Source organism: Gobius niger (assembly GCF_951799975.1).
Source record: "Gobius niger genome assembly, chromosome: 3".
Lineage (NCBI taxonomy): Eukaryota > Metazoa > Chordata > Actinopteri > Gobiiformes > Gobiidae > Gobius > Gobius niger.
The window spans coordinates 505,392-521,588 of NC_136854.1; positions in this window are offsets into that span (position 1 = coordinate 505,392).

Sequence of the window (16,197 nt, forward strand, 5' to 3'; positions counted from 1 at the left end):
GAGGGCGTCCGGTTTGGGAGCCTCAGGATCTCGTCTCTGCTGTTTGCAGATGATGTTGTTCTGTTGGACCTTCAGCTGCTCTGGTTTGCAGCCGAGTGTGTAGCGGCCGGAATGAGGATCAGCTCCTCCAAATCTGAGGCCATGGTTCTCCTTCCCCTCTACAGGTCGGTGGGGAGTCCTTGCCTCAAGTGGAGGAGGTCAAGTATCTCGGGGTCTTGTTCACAAGTGAGGGACGGATGGAGCGTGAGATGGACAGACGGATCGGTGCAGCATCAGCAGTGATGCGGTCTGTCGTGGTGAAGAGGGAGCTGAGTCGGGGCAAAGCTCTCGATTTACCGATCGATCTACGTTCCCACCCTCACCTATGGTCATGAGATTTGGGTCATGACCGAAAGGACGAGATCGTGAATACAAGCGGTCGAAATTACTTTCCTTCGCAGGGTGGCTGGGCGCACCCTCCGAGATCGGGTGAGGAGCTCAGTTACCCGGGAGGAGCTCGGAGTAGAGTCGCTGCTCCTTCACGTCGAAAGGAGCTCGGGCATCTGTTCCGGATGCCTCCTGGTCGCCTCCCGCGGGAGGTGTTCCAGGCATGTCCTAGTGGGACAAGGCCTCGTGGAAGGCCCAGGACACGGTGGTGGGACTATGTCTCCGAGCTGGCCTGGTGTCGCCTCGGGGTCCCATAAAATGTTTGTTCAGTGACTCTCGTCTGCAGCCCGTGGTCTGCTCCTCAGAGCTGCTGGGCCAGGTCTTCACTGTCGTTCTACCTGATCTCTGTGGAACATTTAAAACTACAGCTGACTAAAGCTCAGCTCACCCTGTGAGATTTTTCATGCCCCATTTTGCTCTAATTCTCAGTTGCTCGACTGGGACTGGCTCTAAAACATATGAATTCAGGCATAAGTGTTGCTTGTTTCAGACGTCAGTAAAAGAATGTTGGTCTCTCGCTCTGCTCTTTGATCAGCCTCAGACGTCTCCATCACCTGCATCACACACGAGCTGCTGATACTTTGTTCTGACTCAGGCTCCTGAAGCTCAGTGTAGATCCAGCTTCACTTCTCAGGATGAAAAACCCGATCTTCTCTCCACAGAAGCAGATCTACAGCCTCAGTGTCGGCTCTGTCCATGAAGAGCGACAGGTCTAAATATCTCCCACTAAACTTCAGTGGTGAACCTGCTCCAGACTCACAGTAAGACCTGACCTAAACTGTGCTTTATATTTGTGATTGTAACTTGTGAGATGTTAAAGACGTGCTCAGTGCTGTGTGTTTGTGTCACAGAGAAACAGAGTCAGAGCAGGACGCCTGGCCTCAGTGTGGAGACACAGGCAACAGTCCTGATCAGGGGGTTCAAGGCCCTGCACCAGGTGAGTCTGCTCAGTCTGAGACTCATCAACTACAGCAGGGAATAAGAGACCTGTTCATCAACATTAACAGGTGTCTCCTCCTCTGTGTCCAGGTGAAGGTCTCCACAAGGTTCTGAAGGACCATAAGCAGAGCCTGAGCAGCAGATGTGAGAGTGTGACAGAGGGAAGTGAAGAATCAGGAGATAGAACTCTTCTGAACAGCATCTTCACTGAGCTGTACATCACAGAGGGCCTCAGTGAAGAGGCCAGAGCCCAACCTGAAGAGAGGAGTCTGGAGACACAGTCCAAGAAGAAGGAGGTCCAGGAGATCACCATCAGGTGCCAGGACATCTTTAAAGCTCTGCCCCATGAGCAGCAGCAGGGGGCGCTGCAGCAGGGCTCCATCAGAGCCGTGCTGACTGTGGGCGTGGCTGGAGTGGGGAAGACCTTCTCAGTCCTGAAGTTCTGTCTGGACTGGGCCCAGGGCTCAGAGAACCAGGAGCTGCAGCTGGTGGTGCCACTGTCCTTCAGAGAGATGAACCTGGTCAGAAGGGGGCGCTACAGTCTGATGGAGCTGATCCAAGTGTTCCATCCAGCGCTGGATCCACAGGTCACTCTCATTTATAGAAAGCTTTACCTTTCACATCATATATTTCAAAGTCTCAAACACTTTTGAAATGACTCCTGGCTCTCAGGGCGTTTGTTAGTTCAGTCTGTGTTCACATTCACTGCACCAAACGCTTCAAACTATTGTTCATGGTCAAAGCAGCGGCTCACACGCGCTTCCTAGAGCTAATCCTCTCACTCTCTTGTGGCCAAAAAGGAAGCAGGTGAAAGAAATGCACTTGATTAAACAGATGGAGATGAAAGCTTTACAGCACAGACTGAGGCAGAGACACATCGCGGTTATAAAGATGAACATCCATCAGACCAATGTTCCAAACGCCCAGCGCCGTGTATTCAGTAGGAAATGCTCCAGTCCTTTCTTCACTTCAAAATGAAACATGACACTGAAAGTGGGCCATCAGCCTTCACACCCGTCAGGAGACTGACGCCACAAACCCGTTAGAGAAATGCTAAATCCATTGTAAACCCTGCAGTCCCTCACACTGGAGCTCCACCACTCACTGGTTTAAAGTGAGGGTTGAAGGAAAGTGGTGTAAAGTCATGGATGTTAAATGTTGTGTTTCTCTGCCCCACAGACGCTCACAGCCCACACTCTGTCCGTCTGCAAACTCCTGTTCATCTTTGACGGCCTCGACGAGAGCAGACTGTCTCTGGACTTCAGCTGTGAGCTCATCTCTGAGGTCACACAGAGGTCAGAGGTGGGCGTACTGTTGGTGAACCTCATCAGAGGCGCTCTGCCTCCTCACGCCCTTATATGGATCACCTCCCGCCCAGCGGCGGCCCATCAGATCCCAGCGCGGTGGGTGCACAGGGTCACGGAGGTCAGGGGCTTCATCACTGACCCACAGAAGGAGCAGTACTTCAGGAAGAGGTTCTCAGATGAAGAGCAGCTTCAAACAGTCCTGTCCCACCTCAGAACCTCCCGCAGCCTCCACAACATGAGCCAGATCCCAGTCTTCTGCTGGATCAGCTCCACAGTCCTGGACCACGTGTTGAGAAGCCATCAGAGCGGACCACTGCCCCAGACCCTCACAGACATGTACGCACACTTCCTGTTGGTGCAGACGCACAGGAAGAGGAAGTACAAACAGACACAAACAGAGGTCAGGTCTGAGACCTGGGGGCTGATAGAGGCCGACACAGAGCTGCTCCTGAAGCTGGGGAGACTGGCCTTTGAGCATCTGCAGACAGGAAACATCATGTTCTACATAGAAGACCTGGAGCAGGTGGGTCTGGACCTGAGCGAGGCCTCGGTCTACTCCGGACTCTGCACTGAGATCTTCAAACGAGAGAGTGTCTTCAACCAGTCAGTCTACTGCTTCATCCACCTGAGCGTGCAGGAGTTTCTGGCAGCCGTTTACCTTCACCACTGCTTTAAGAACAACCAGGAGGTGGTCACGGAGTTTCTTTATGGAAGAGAAGGAACCGTCTCAGGGTTAAGTCCAAATGAGTTCCTCAGTAAAGCTCTTGAAAAGTCCCTGCAGAGTCCAAACGGCCACCTGGACCTGTTTGTGCGGTTCCTTCATGGCCTCAGTCTGGAGTCCAACCACAGACTTTTAGGAGCTCTGCTGAGTCCAATAAAGGAATCAGAAATCACAGAAGTCATAAAAAACCTTAAAGAGGTGAACACATGGGAAGTCTCTCCCGACAGAAGCATCAACATCTTCCAGTGTCTGATGGAGCTGAAGGACCAGTCTGTGCAGCAGCAGATCCAGGACTTCCTGAAGTCTGGAGGTGGATCTGCACTGTCTGAGATCCAGTGCTCGGCTCTGGCCTACATGCTGCAGATGTCAGAGCAGGTCCTGGAGGAGCTGAATCTATTCAAGTACAGCACATCTCCTCAGGGTAAACAGAGACTGGTTCCAGCGGTGAGGAACTGCAGGAAGGCTGTGTGAGTCCTCAGTCACAGACAGAAGCTTCAGAGACATGCTAGAATCACTCACATGTCGCTCTAACATCTGTTACAGGTTTTTAGGCTGTGGACTCTCAAAAGTTCACTGTGAAGTGGTGGCGTCAGCGCTGATCTCCAGCCATTCCCATCTCAGAGAGTTGAATCTGAGTTCTAATAAACTGAGTGACTCCTCAGTGTCTGTGCTGTGTGACGCTCTGAAGAGTCCTCACTGTCAGCTCTCCTCTCTCAGGTCAGTGCAGGTTTGAGGACATCAGTGCAGGTCTGTGACGGCTCTCGCTCGTCCACTCTCCTCATCCTTTAATCACTGAGTGATGGGACGTAACCGTTCTCTGACAGTGAAGTAAAGTGTAGGAGATGAAAAACTGCAGCATTTACCCCTGACCTCTGAGTCCTGCTCCAAACCAGAGCCTCAGATGTTCAGCTGTAGCTACAGAAACTCCTCTGACTTTACTCTGGACTTAATCACTTCATTTATTCTTTATTCAGATTGAGTGGCTGTGGTTTGTCAGAGATCAGCTGTTCCTCTCTGGCCTCAGCTCTGAAGTCCAACCCCTCACATCTCACTGAGCTGGACCTGGATCATAACACAAACATGTCTGACTCAGGAGTGTCTCATCTTTGTGGTTTTCTGCAATTAATAGACTGTCGCTTGAAGACTCTCAGGTCAGTTCATTGTCTCTTTGTCAGGGCTCAAGTTTTAACATAAGCTATGAACAAAACAGTTATAGTGATTTGTTTTGTTCATGACAAAAATAAATTAATTTCCAGAAGGATTAAAGTCTAAAAGTCTTATCCTCCAGACTTTTTGAACACTGTAAATGTTTTAATAAGAGACACAACAAAATGAATGAATGTGTTTATTTATTCATGCTTTTTATACATTAAGATTTCCATATGGTTCAAACTATACTTTATAAAGTTTTAGGAAAGAATTAAACTTAAAGCCTTTTTTTTCACTTTGTTTTTATTTGTATTATCAACTATTCAATTTGAACTATTTTTTTTTTCATCAATCAAAATTTCTGTCGTTGTGCTTGTTTTGTCTGTATTAACTCTGGACTTTAGTCACTTTGTTTATTCTTCATTCAGATTGAGTGGATGTGGTTTGTCAGGGATCAGTTGTTCCTCTCTGATCTCAGCTCTGAAGTCCAACCCCTCACATCTCACTGAGCTGAGCCTGTATCTGAATAGTCTCTTTGACTCAGGAGTGTCTCATCTGTGTGGTTTTCTTCAAATAACAGACTGTCGCCTGCAGATTCTCAGGTCAGTTCACTGTCTCTGTGTCAGGGCTCAGGTTTTAACACAAACTATGAACATAACCGTTTCAGTGATTTGTTTTTGTTGTGTTCTGTTTTGCACAAATAAATTAAAAATTAAAAACTCTTCCTCACCCTCCGCGGGCGGTCTCTTCTTCCTCCTGCTCGGGTCCTTTACCAAAGGCCTGGGAGCTTGAAGGTTCTGCGCAGCATCTTTGCTGTTCCTAGAACTGCACTTTTCTGGACCGAGATGTCTGATGTATTTCCTGGGATCTGCTGGAGCCACTCCTCCAGTTTGGGGGTCACTGCCCCGAGTGCCCCAACGACCACGGGCACCACTGATGCCTTCACCCTCCAGGTTTTCTCCAGCTCTTCTCTGAGCCCCTGGTATTTCTCTAGTTTCTCATGTTCCTTTTTCCTGATGTTGAAGTCGTTGCTATGTTTCCTCTGCTCTTTGTCCACCACCACAATGTCCGGTTGGTTCATTACCATCTGTCCGTCTGTATCTGGAAGTCCCACAGGATCTTGGCTCGGTCATTCTCCACCACCTTTGGAGGTGTTTCCCACTTTGACCTTGGGGTTTCCAGCCCATACTCTGCACAGATGTTCCTGTACACGATACCAGCCACTTGGTTATGGCGCTCCATGTAAGCTTTCCCTGCAGCATCTTACACCCTGCAGTTATGTTCTTACACCCTGCAGTTATGTTCTTACACCCTGCAGTTATGTTCTTACACCTGCAGTTATGTTCTTACACCTGCAGTTATGTTCTTACACCTGCAGTTATGTTCTTACACCCTGCAGTTATGTTCTTACACCTTGCAGCATCTTACACCCTGCAGTTATGTTCTTACACCTGCAGTTATGTTCTTACACCCTGCAGTTCTGTAAAGCTGGATTGTCTCATTGGCCTCTTTGCACAGTCTACACCTGGGGTCTTGTCTGGTGTGGTAGATCTGGGCCTCTATTGCTCTGGTGCTCAAGGCTCCTGTGCAGCCATGATGAGCCTCTGTGCTGTCCTTTAGTCCGGCCCTGTCCAGCCATTGGTAGGATTTCTGTATATCCGCCACTTCAGTTATGTTTGGGTGGTACATCCCATGTAGGGGCTTGTCCTCCCATGACGGGACCTCCAGCACTTCATCTTCTGTTCCCCATTGTCTGAGACCTACCTTTCTCTGAGTCATCATCCGACCACACTTCTCTAGTCCCAATGACATCCCAATGTCTGCACTGTATATCCGGGTGGTATAGATCAGTGAGTCGATGTCTCGCTCATTCTTAGCTACAGCTTGATGTCATCCATGTATAGGAGGTGACTGATGGTGGCCCCGTTCCTGAGTCGGTATCCATAGCCAGTCTTGTTGATTATTTGGCTGAGGGGGTTCAGACCTATGCAGAACAGCATTGGGGACAGGGCGTCTCCTTGGAATATGCCACATTTGATGGAGACTTGTCCAAGTGGCCAAGTTGTCCTTGAAGCCAATGGCAAGCCACTGGCTTCAAGGGTGGTTTTCCACAACTTCATCGAGTTTGCAATGAAGGCTCTTAGAGTCCTGTTGATGTTGTATAGCTCCAGGCATTCAATGATCCAAGTATGTGGCATTGAGTCGTAGGCTTTCTTGTAATCAATCCAGGCAGTGCTCAGGTTAGGGTGTCGGGTTCTGCAGTCTCGAGCGACTGTTGTGTCTACCAGGAGCTGGTGTTTGGCAACTTTTGGTATATATATATATATATATATATATATATATATATATATATATTTATATATATATATATATATGAAGACATAACATTTATTTATTTATCTGTTTTAGCTTGTTATACTTTAAGATTTGTATATATATAAGATGTTATATATGTTCAAACTATTTCACCCTGATGAAGGTGCAAGCCAACATGAGTTGGTGTGCTTTTTAATGTTTCTGGCCTATTCATAAAGCCTTTTCTACTTTTGCTAAATATGCAAGTGCCTTGACCTGATCTTTCTCTGCACATCCCATTGCCTCCTTCCATGAGCACCATTTTTGCTGGACCAGAAGCTCCTTGTTCTAATTTCTGTTATTGTTTAAACTATATTAAAACAATGAAACTTTAAACAGTTTGTGGAAAATTCTATTTTTTTAGTTATTTACTAATTTTTGTTCTCTGTCTTTGTGCTTTTTTTCTGTATTAACTCTGGACTTTAATCACTTTATTTATTCTTTATTCAGATTGGGGACCTGTAATTTGTCAAAGATCAGCTGTTCCTCTCTGGCCTCAGCTCTGAAGTCCAACCCCTCACATCTCACTGAGCTGGACCTGGGGTTTAACATAAACTTGTCTGACTCAGGAGTGTCTCATCTGTGTGGTTTTCTGCAAAGCACAGACTGTCGCCTGCAAATTCTCCGGTCAGTTCACTGTCTCTGTGTCAGGGCTCAGGTTTTAACACAAACGGTGAACAAAACAGTTTTAGTGATTTGTTTTTGTTTTTTCCAAACAAAAATAAATACATTTATATTTGCAGAAGAATGATACTCTAGAGGTTTCATCCTACAGATTTTTTTTAACTCTTTATGAAGAGATATAACAACATGTATGTATTTATTCATTTATTATTTTTATACATTAAGATTTATTCATTATTAAAACTATATTTTATAAAGTTTAAGGAAACAATTCGACTCTAAACAGTTAGTGGAAAATTATATTGTTTTAGTTACTCACTAATTTATTTATCTGTCTTTGTGCTTTTTTCTACATCAACTCTGAACTTTAATCACTTAATTTATTCTTTATTCAGATTGAGTGGCTGTGGTTTGTCAGAGATCAGCTCGCTGGCCTCAGCTCTGAAGTCCAACCCCTCACATCTCACTGAGCTGGACTTGAGTAGTAACGAAGACCTGTCTGACTCAGGAGTGTCTGATCTTTGTGGTTTTCTGCAAAACACAGACTGTCGCCTGCAGACTCTCAGGTCAGTTCACTGTCTCTGTGTCAGGGCTCAGGTTTCAACACAAACTGTGAACAAAAAAGTTTTAGTGATTTGTTTGTGTTTTGTTCCTGACAAAAGCTCCTCCCCTCTATTACCAGCTACTCTCACCTGTGACTTAAAGCGTCTTCAACGACCTGCTGACCCCAGAGTTTTAAGTTTTGGTCTGCACTAACATAATCTACGATGTTCACTGCTAATTACCTGCCTATTGATCTGTCGTTGGCTGAGAGGCTGCATTAGCATAGCCCAAGCCCTGTCTGCTGGCTGCAAATGAGATTAGCATAAAGTGGAGAAAGACTAAATCTGAGTCCACTATTCTAATTCAAGGAAGGATTTTCTTTCTTTCTTTTTTTTGGCTTTTTATTTTTTAATTACTAAAGGAATTTCTTTCTTGACAAAAATTGCTTCTTTGACTCCTCTTTCAAACCAGTGTTTTTCTTTAGCTAAAATGTTAACCTCTCTGTCCTTAAGGGACTGGTTGGTGGATTTAGGTGCAGGTGAGCACAAGACTGAAGGCCGCTTGTGCTTCTTCGTAGGTGTTGATTAAACCTCTTTTGTAAAAATCGTTTAGTTTCTCCAAAATAATGATCTTTGCATCAAATAGAATAAACCACATTTCTTTGTTGGTGGTTCAGGGTTTTGTCTTTGGGATGAACTCATTTTTGTGTCAGTGTGTTCATTGGTTTGTTGTAAACTGGAATCCTGTGTTGTCTAAACTAGGGTAGGGCGATGTCCTCTTTTTTGGCCGTTGACAATGTTTACAGTGAACAAAGAATTTTTAAAGACATTTACATACCCATTTATATGCTGCATATTATTCATGTTAGGATAAATGTGAGATTGCAGGATAAATGGATCTAAACTGAACATGATCTGAACAGAGTCATGGAAACAGTTTTGCAAAACACAAGTTTTGCAAAAAAAATGTGTTAAAACTCGTGCGTAAAGTCTGGGAGGAGAACGACTTATTCAACTCCTCCTCAATACCCCTGGTCTTTTCACACTAATACAAATGTAAATCGGAACTTATTATTTGCATTTGCTCAGTATTAACGTAATGTTTATGAAACAGTGGGTGAACGGGACAATATTTACAAGTTTGCGTCATAGCGTATACGTTTTTGAAGCAAGAATGCAATTTATCTTTTGTGCTAATTCCAGCATATTTACATGGAAGCCGTTGGCCAACACATTGAATAATATGTACGGCCCAAATTCAAATAACACAGCTCCCTGTGGTCTTTGTCTGGGCTGTAGGCTGAGCTAAAAAGTTAGTTGGCTGACGAAGCCTTTTGGATGAAGAGGCAAAACGTTCAACACTCCTATTACAGAGAACAGAGGATGACTCAAGAACCTTTATCGGAAATGTATAAATCTATTTATGATTTTTATACATTAAGATTTGTATAATGTTCAAACAATATTTGAAAACGTTTTAGGAAAGAATTCCAATTAACCGGTTTGTGGATAATTCTATATATATATATTTTTTTTTTATGTTTATCTGTTCAGTTTGAATTTGTGTTGTTTGTTAATCACAGTTTTTTCTGACTTTACTCTGGACTTTAATCATTTCATTTATACTTTATTCAGATTGAGTCGCTGTGGTTTGTCAGAGATCCGCTGTTCCTCTCTGGCCTCAGCTCTGAAGTCCAACCCCTCACATCTCACTGAGCTGGACCTGGGATATAACAAAGACCTGTCTGACTCAGGAGTTTCTCATCTGTGTGGTTTTCTGCAAAATATAGACTGTCGCCTGAAGACTCTCAGGTCAGTGTCTCTGTGTCTCTGGGCCAGATCTTGTGAGCGGCGCAGTCCGTGTGCAACTCTAAACACAACGTGGTGCACGTGCGATTTTGCATGTGGCGCAGGTTTTGCGCTAAAGGCTGCACAGCTAGGGAGAGGGAGTTATTTTAAAAAAAAGAGGCCGACTGAGGCGTGGTTCATTACAAGCAGCACTCACGCTACTCTTCTATGGCAACTTTCACATTATGTTCCTCTTTAAACGCGCTGCCTTGTCTTCCTTAGAATCGACGTCAAATTGAAAACAAAAGCAAAATTGCCTTGACAAGTCTGTTTGAGTGTCGGTTACGCACGGGTTTACTTTGATACAGTAGATCAACATGCACACCCCCAACACCAAAACAACAACAGTTTTCCATAAAAAGGCAAGGCAAGGCAAGTTTATTTGTAGAGCACAATTCATACACAAGGCAATTCAAAGTGCTTCACAGTTGCATAAATATAAGAAAACAAATACAATCAATAAAAACATCAACATTTAACTAATTCAACAATTAATTACCACACATGCATTCAAGTGCCACAACACCAGGTCTGATCTGAGTTTTAAGGAGACATTTCCATCGTGTGTCAGTCTTTACCTCCTGATGATTCTCCTTGTGGAGCCACAGCTCAGTCCAAAAGAAAGAAGCCGCTCCAAGAATCCTGCAGCTGTAGCGCAAATGTTCCAATACGCTACAGTTTTCTTGCAACTGCTGCATAACTCTGTAACTCCTCCGCAACCGATCTGACAGTTTCTGATCAGTTAAATCCTGTACATTTCGTAACTTTGTGCATTCGAGCGGTGTCCAGGCGAGGCTGCCTCTCTGTCCCGCCCGCTCATCCTGGATCTGCAGCGAGTGGCTGCAGCAGCGGAGGGACAGTTTTATTTTTTTTAAATATTTATTAAACATTGAGCAGTCGTCTGCTCTACAGTCTGCGCTAAGAACCACAAGATCTGGCCCTCTGTGTCAGGGCTCAAGTTTAAACACACACTAGGAACAAAACAGTTTTAGTGATCTGCTTTTGTTTTGTTTACGACAAAAAATAATATACATATATTTGCAGAAGAATGAAAGTCTAGAAGTCTTATCCTACAGAATTTTTTGAATGGTTAATAAAGAGACATAACAAAATTAATGTGATGGAGTGGGACACCCTGGGGGGGATTATAGTGGTCTGAGAGTTTCCTTTAAAAGGGCTCTGGTCTGAGAGAAGGGCATGGAGAGGTTACAGTTGGGAAGTTGGGTACAGGCAGGGATGATGGTGTGGGTACAAATGTTGTGTGTTTGTGGTCTATAAAAGAAAATAATATATGACACGTCATGGATTCCAGGGACACAAGTCCGCAGCCCAAGTTTTGAGAAAAACGCAAAAGAAGTTTTTTTTTAGAAACTGGTTTACATACTGGGTAAACACTGCGGAGGAGGAGGCGCCGATGCTTTGGTTTGCGTTGTTGACACATGCTTTAGCAAACAAATACCAGCAAAAATGGCAGTTTTACACATACACCTATTGTCGATCAGTTTTTGAGGTTGAAAAAGTCCTGTTTTGTTGCACACGCCCTGGAGGTGGGTCATTGTGCACGTGTGGCTTCATGACTACACTTCCCCGGCTGTCTCACGAAGGCCGGCTGCTGTTGCTAACGCTCTGCATAGCCGCTGGAATACTACGACATGGAATACTGCGACATGGAGTACTGCGACATGGAATACTACGACATGGAATACTACGACATGGAATACTGCGACATGGAATACTACTACATGGAATACTACGACATGGAATACTATGACATGGAATACTACGACATGGAATACTACGACATGGAATACTGCGACATGGAATACTACGACATGGAATACTACGACATGGAATACTACGACATGGAATACTACGACATGGAATACTACGACATGGAATACTACGACATGGAATACTACGACATGGAATACTACGACATGGAATACTACGACATGGAATACTATGACATGGAATACTACGACATGGAATACTACGACATGGAATACCACGACATGGAATACTATGACATGGAATATTACGACATGGAATACTATGACATGGAATACTACTACATGGAATACTACGACATGGAATACTACGACTTATACCATGATCTGGGTGAATACTCGATTCTGATTGGCTGGTGCATTATTTTGGTATAACCCCACACGTAGTCCGGTAGTTAAATCACTGGGATATCACTCCGCTGTGGCGTCGCCATAGCAACGCCTGACACAGCTGAATCAGATAAAGGCGTAATTAGTGACTGACAGGAACGTATGAGATGGATTTAGTGTTTGCTAAATGTTTGTAGAGGAGAGTGAGCAGCTAGGTTAGCTACTGTTAATAACATATGAGCTTTACATTTCTATAGAAAACGGTTAAGGCTATTCATCATTTTCAGGCATACATAAAATGATCCTGCATTTAAACATATTTGTCTGGATTAGTAAAGTCAAACATAAAAGTTTCAGTTGGGGGGCCCAGGTGTGAGCGACTCCACCGCAGCTGTTTCCATAAACAGTTGAGCTGGTTGAGCTAGCTAGCTAGCTTCAGGTTAAACAGCGTAAAAGTGAAATAACTCCTGCCCACGAGTGCCGCACATCGGTGTTTACTTCCACGGAAAAGTGCCGGGTTAGTCCTGTTGTGTTGTGATTCTGGCGATGCAGCGTGTGCTGTTTGGTTGAGCCAGACTGAGATCCTCGTAATAGCTGCGGAGAATGACTCGCTCTGAGACGAGCCTTCAGTGACCGACTAATAACCCACATATTAGTGGACGCTGCGCGTCGTGGTGTTCTTGACTCCGCGTCGTGCATTATAACTGTCTAATGCACGGCTCCTCGTTGTTTAATCCTTACATATTAATAATAAATAATAATTTAACAGGTCTGATAGACATATTTACAGCTTAAAGCAAAACAAGACTTACTTTCACTTAGTTACGCACATGAGGAGACAATGAGGATGGGATGCACTCAGAAAGGAAATGACTTCACTACAGACTAGGGATGGGACAAAAAAACGATTTGCATCAATACACGGATTTGCACACGAGAGATGCGAGTGCATCGGCAGAGAAGCCACAGATCGATGCAGTTCAGAGGATAAAAACAAGATGCATCGGATTTTACGCGCTCATATCGGTTTAATCTAGATACGTTACGGATGTAAAGCTCCTCGGGCCACTGCGCGCCTCATCTGCGCGCGTGCACATGAGGAGCGCGTGTGTCTTACCGGTAAACTTCAGGCTGAGAGCGGCAGAAGTTCAGAAACACATGAGACTGCGCTGAGGCAGAGGGAGCCCCGCCCATTAATTAGCATAACCACGTGAGCTTTTCTGTGTGCGCTATTAATGTGGAAATAATTCACACAATCGCCTTTTTAACACTTGTCCCCCAAAAAACAATCTTAAGGTGGACAAATCCATAGAATACATAGGATGAAAAACATTTAAAAAAAAAGTTAAATGTGCAGTCTACTAAAAAAAAAAAACGTAATTAACTTGAAAGTTGTCTAATATCAATTAATGGCCTCAGTAATTGTGAATATTTGTCAAATCTTAATTTATTTATGCTGGTTCTGTTGAATCATTGCATCAAGCAAAGCGTGGATCACGAAACATCCAGATGGATCGTGATAATTGGACTAAATCAAATTGTGTGGATCGAGATGCATCGTGGTCGCAGTGATGATCGGATCGTGGCAGGTGCATCGAGATGCAAATCGGATCGGACAGAGGCCTAAGATTCCCAGAATAACACTTCAGGAAATATAAAATACTATAATTAATGTATTTGTCTACTTGTGCTTTTTATACATTAAGATGTGTATGTTGTTCAAACTATATTTTATAAAGTTTTAGGAAAAAATTCGACTTTAAACAGTTTGTGGAAAATTCTATTGTTTTAGTTACTAATTTATGTATGTCTTTGTGCTTTTTTCTGTATTAACTCTGCACTTTAATCAATTCATTTATTCTTTATTCAGATTGAGGAGCTGTGGTTTGTCAGAGATCAGCTGTTCCTCTCTGGCCTCAGCTCTGAAGTCCAACCCCTCACATCTCACTGAGCTGGACCTGGATAAGAACACAAACCTGTCTGACTCAGGAGTGTCTCATCTGTGTGGTTTTCTGCAAAGGACAGACTGTCGCCTGCAGACTCTCAGGTCAGTTCACTGTCTCTGTGTCAGGGCTCAGGTTTTAACACAAACAAACCAGAAAAAGCTCCTCCCCTCTATTACCAGCTACTCTCACCTGTGACTAAATAACCCTAAATTAAAGCGTCTTTAACGACCTGCTGACCCCAGAGTTTTGATCTGCACTAACATAATCTACGATGTTCACTGCTTACTTGCCTACTGATCTGTCGTTGGCTGAGGCTGCATTAGCATAGCCCAAGCCCGGTCTGCTGGCTGCAAATGAGATTAGCATGAAGTGGAAAGACTAAATCTGAGTCCACTATTCCAATTCAAGGAAGGATTTTCTGTGTTTCTTTTTTTTGGCTTTTTATTTTTTAATTACTAAAGGAATTTCTTTCTTGACAAAAAAATGCTTCTTTGACTCCTCTTTCAAACCAGTGTTTTTCTTTTGCTGAAATGTTAACCTCTCTGTCCATAAGGGACTGGTTGGTGGAAGTTTTACAAACCTCTTTTGTAAAACTTGTTTAGTTTCTCCAATATAATGTTCTTTGCATTCCTCTTCTTTGCATCAAATAGAATAAACCACATTTCTTTGTTGGTGGTTCAGGGTTTTGTCTTTGGGATGAACTCATTTTTTTGTCAGTGTGTTCATTGGTTTGTTGTAAACTGGAATCCTGTGTTATCTAAACATTTTCTGAAGTTTCTCTGAGACCCCAGCCACATACGGCCCCTTCCTTCAGGGCTCTGTTGTCTCTGTCTGTCCTGTTCTTTAGGTCTCTCCATTGTGCTTTAGTCAAAGACCAGTTAGGATAACCCCAACATGAGATGTATAAAGAAAACTTTTTAGGAAAGAATTAGAATTTCAACGGCTTGTGGAAAATTCTATAGTTTTTTTTTCTATTGTGATGATCTGTTCAGTTTTATGTATTAACTCTGGACTTTAATCACTTAATTTATTCTTCCTTCAGATTGTGGAGCTGTGGTTTGTCAGGGATCAGCTGTTCCTCTCTGGCCTCAGCTCTGAAGTCCAACCCCTCACATCTCACTGAGCTGAACCTGGGGAAGAATGATCTGAGAGAGTCAGACGTGAAGGAGCTCCTCGACCTTAAACAGAGCCCTCACTGTCGACTGGAGACACTGAGGTGAGTCTTGACTTTATGAAACTGTTCTGAACCTGGAGCCGCATTTTCCGTCTGTTTTTCTCTCTTTGAATAACATCACTGAGGCTGTTGGAGTTTGTTTTAAAGAGTTTTCTTTGTTCAGATCCATTCTTCATTTAACGTTTAAGTTTAAGTTTAATGGTTTTGTATAGCCCAATATCACAACAGAAGTCCACTCCCATGGACGGACAGGCTATAGAGACCCAGGGCCGAAGGATCCCTCAGCAGACGGGCCAAGATCACAGACCGTCCAGTCCTCAGATTCCAGCATGTAGGCTTCCTCCGTTTGATCTAGACATACCTTTTTTTTAAATTATAACCAGGTTATGTTTTATCCTCATTAAAAACCGACCTGGAGACTTTATCCTTTCATATAGTTCAGTGTCAGTGAACGTCATATTTCTTGTGAAAAAAAACTTGTAATTAATTATTTGGAATTTGAAGCTAGTCTGATCTTTGCTTCTCCACAGCTGGGAATATTAATAATGATGAGCAGCAGCTCTAGATCAGACGCCTCAGCCCAGGAGAATAAACACAAGGATCAGCATCACGGCTCAGAGGAACAGGTCTGAGCTCCATCAAGAACAGGTCTGAGCTCCATCAAGAACAGGTCTGAGCTCCATCAGGAACAGGTCTGAGCTCCATCAAGAACAGGTCTGAGCTCCATCAAGAACAGGTCTGAGCTCCATCAAGAACAGGTCTGAGCTCCATCAGGAACAGGTCTGAGCTCCATCAAGAACAGGTCTGAGCTCCATCAAGAACAGGTCTGAGCTCCATCAAGAACAGGTCTGAGCTCCATCAAGAACAGGTCTGAGCTCCATCAAGAACAGGTCTGAGCTCCATCAAGAACAGGTCTGAGCTCCATCAAGAACAGGTCTGAGCTCCATCAAGAACAGGTCTGAGCTCCATCAAGGACAGGTCTGAGACAAAAAGTCTCCTCCAAAGAAAGAACGACGAGGACGAGAGAAGAAAGTGAAGTCCTTCAAGCC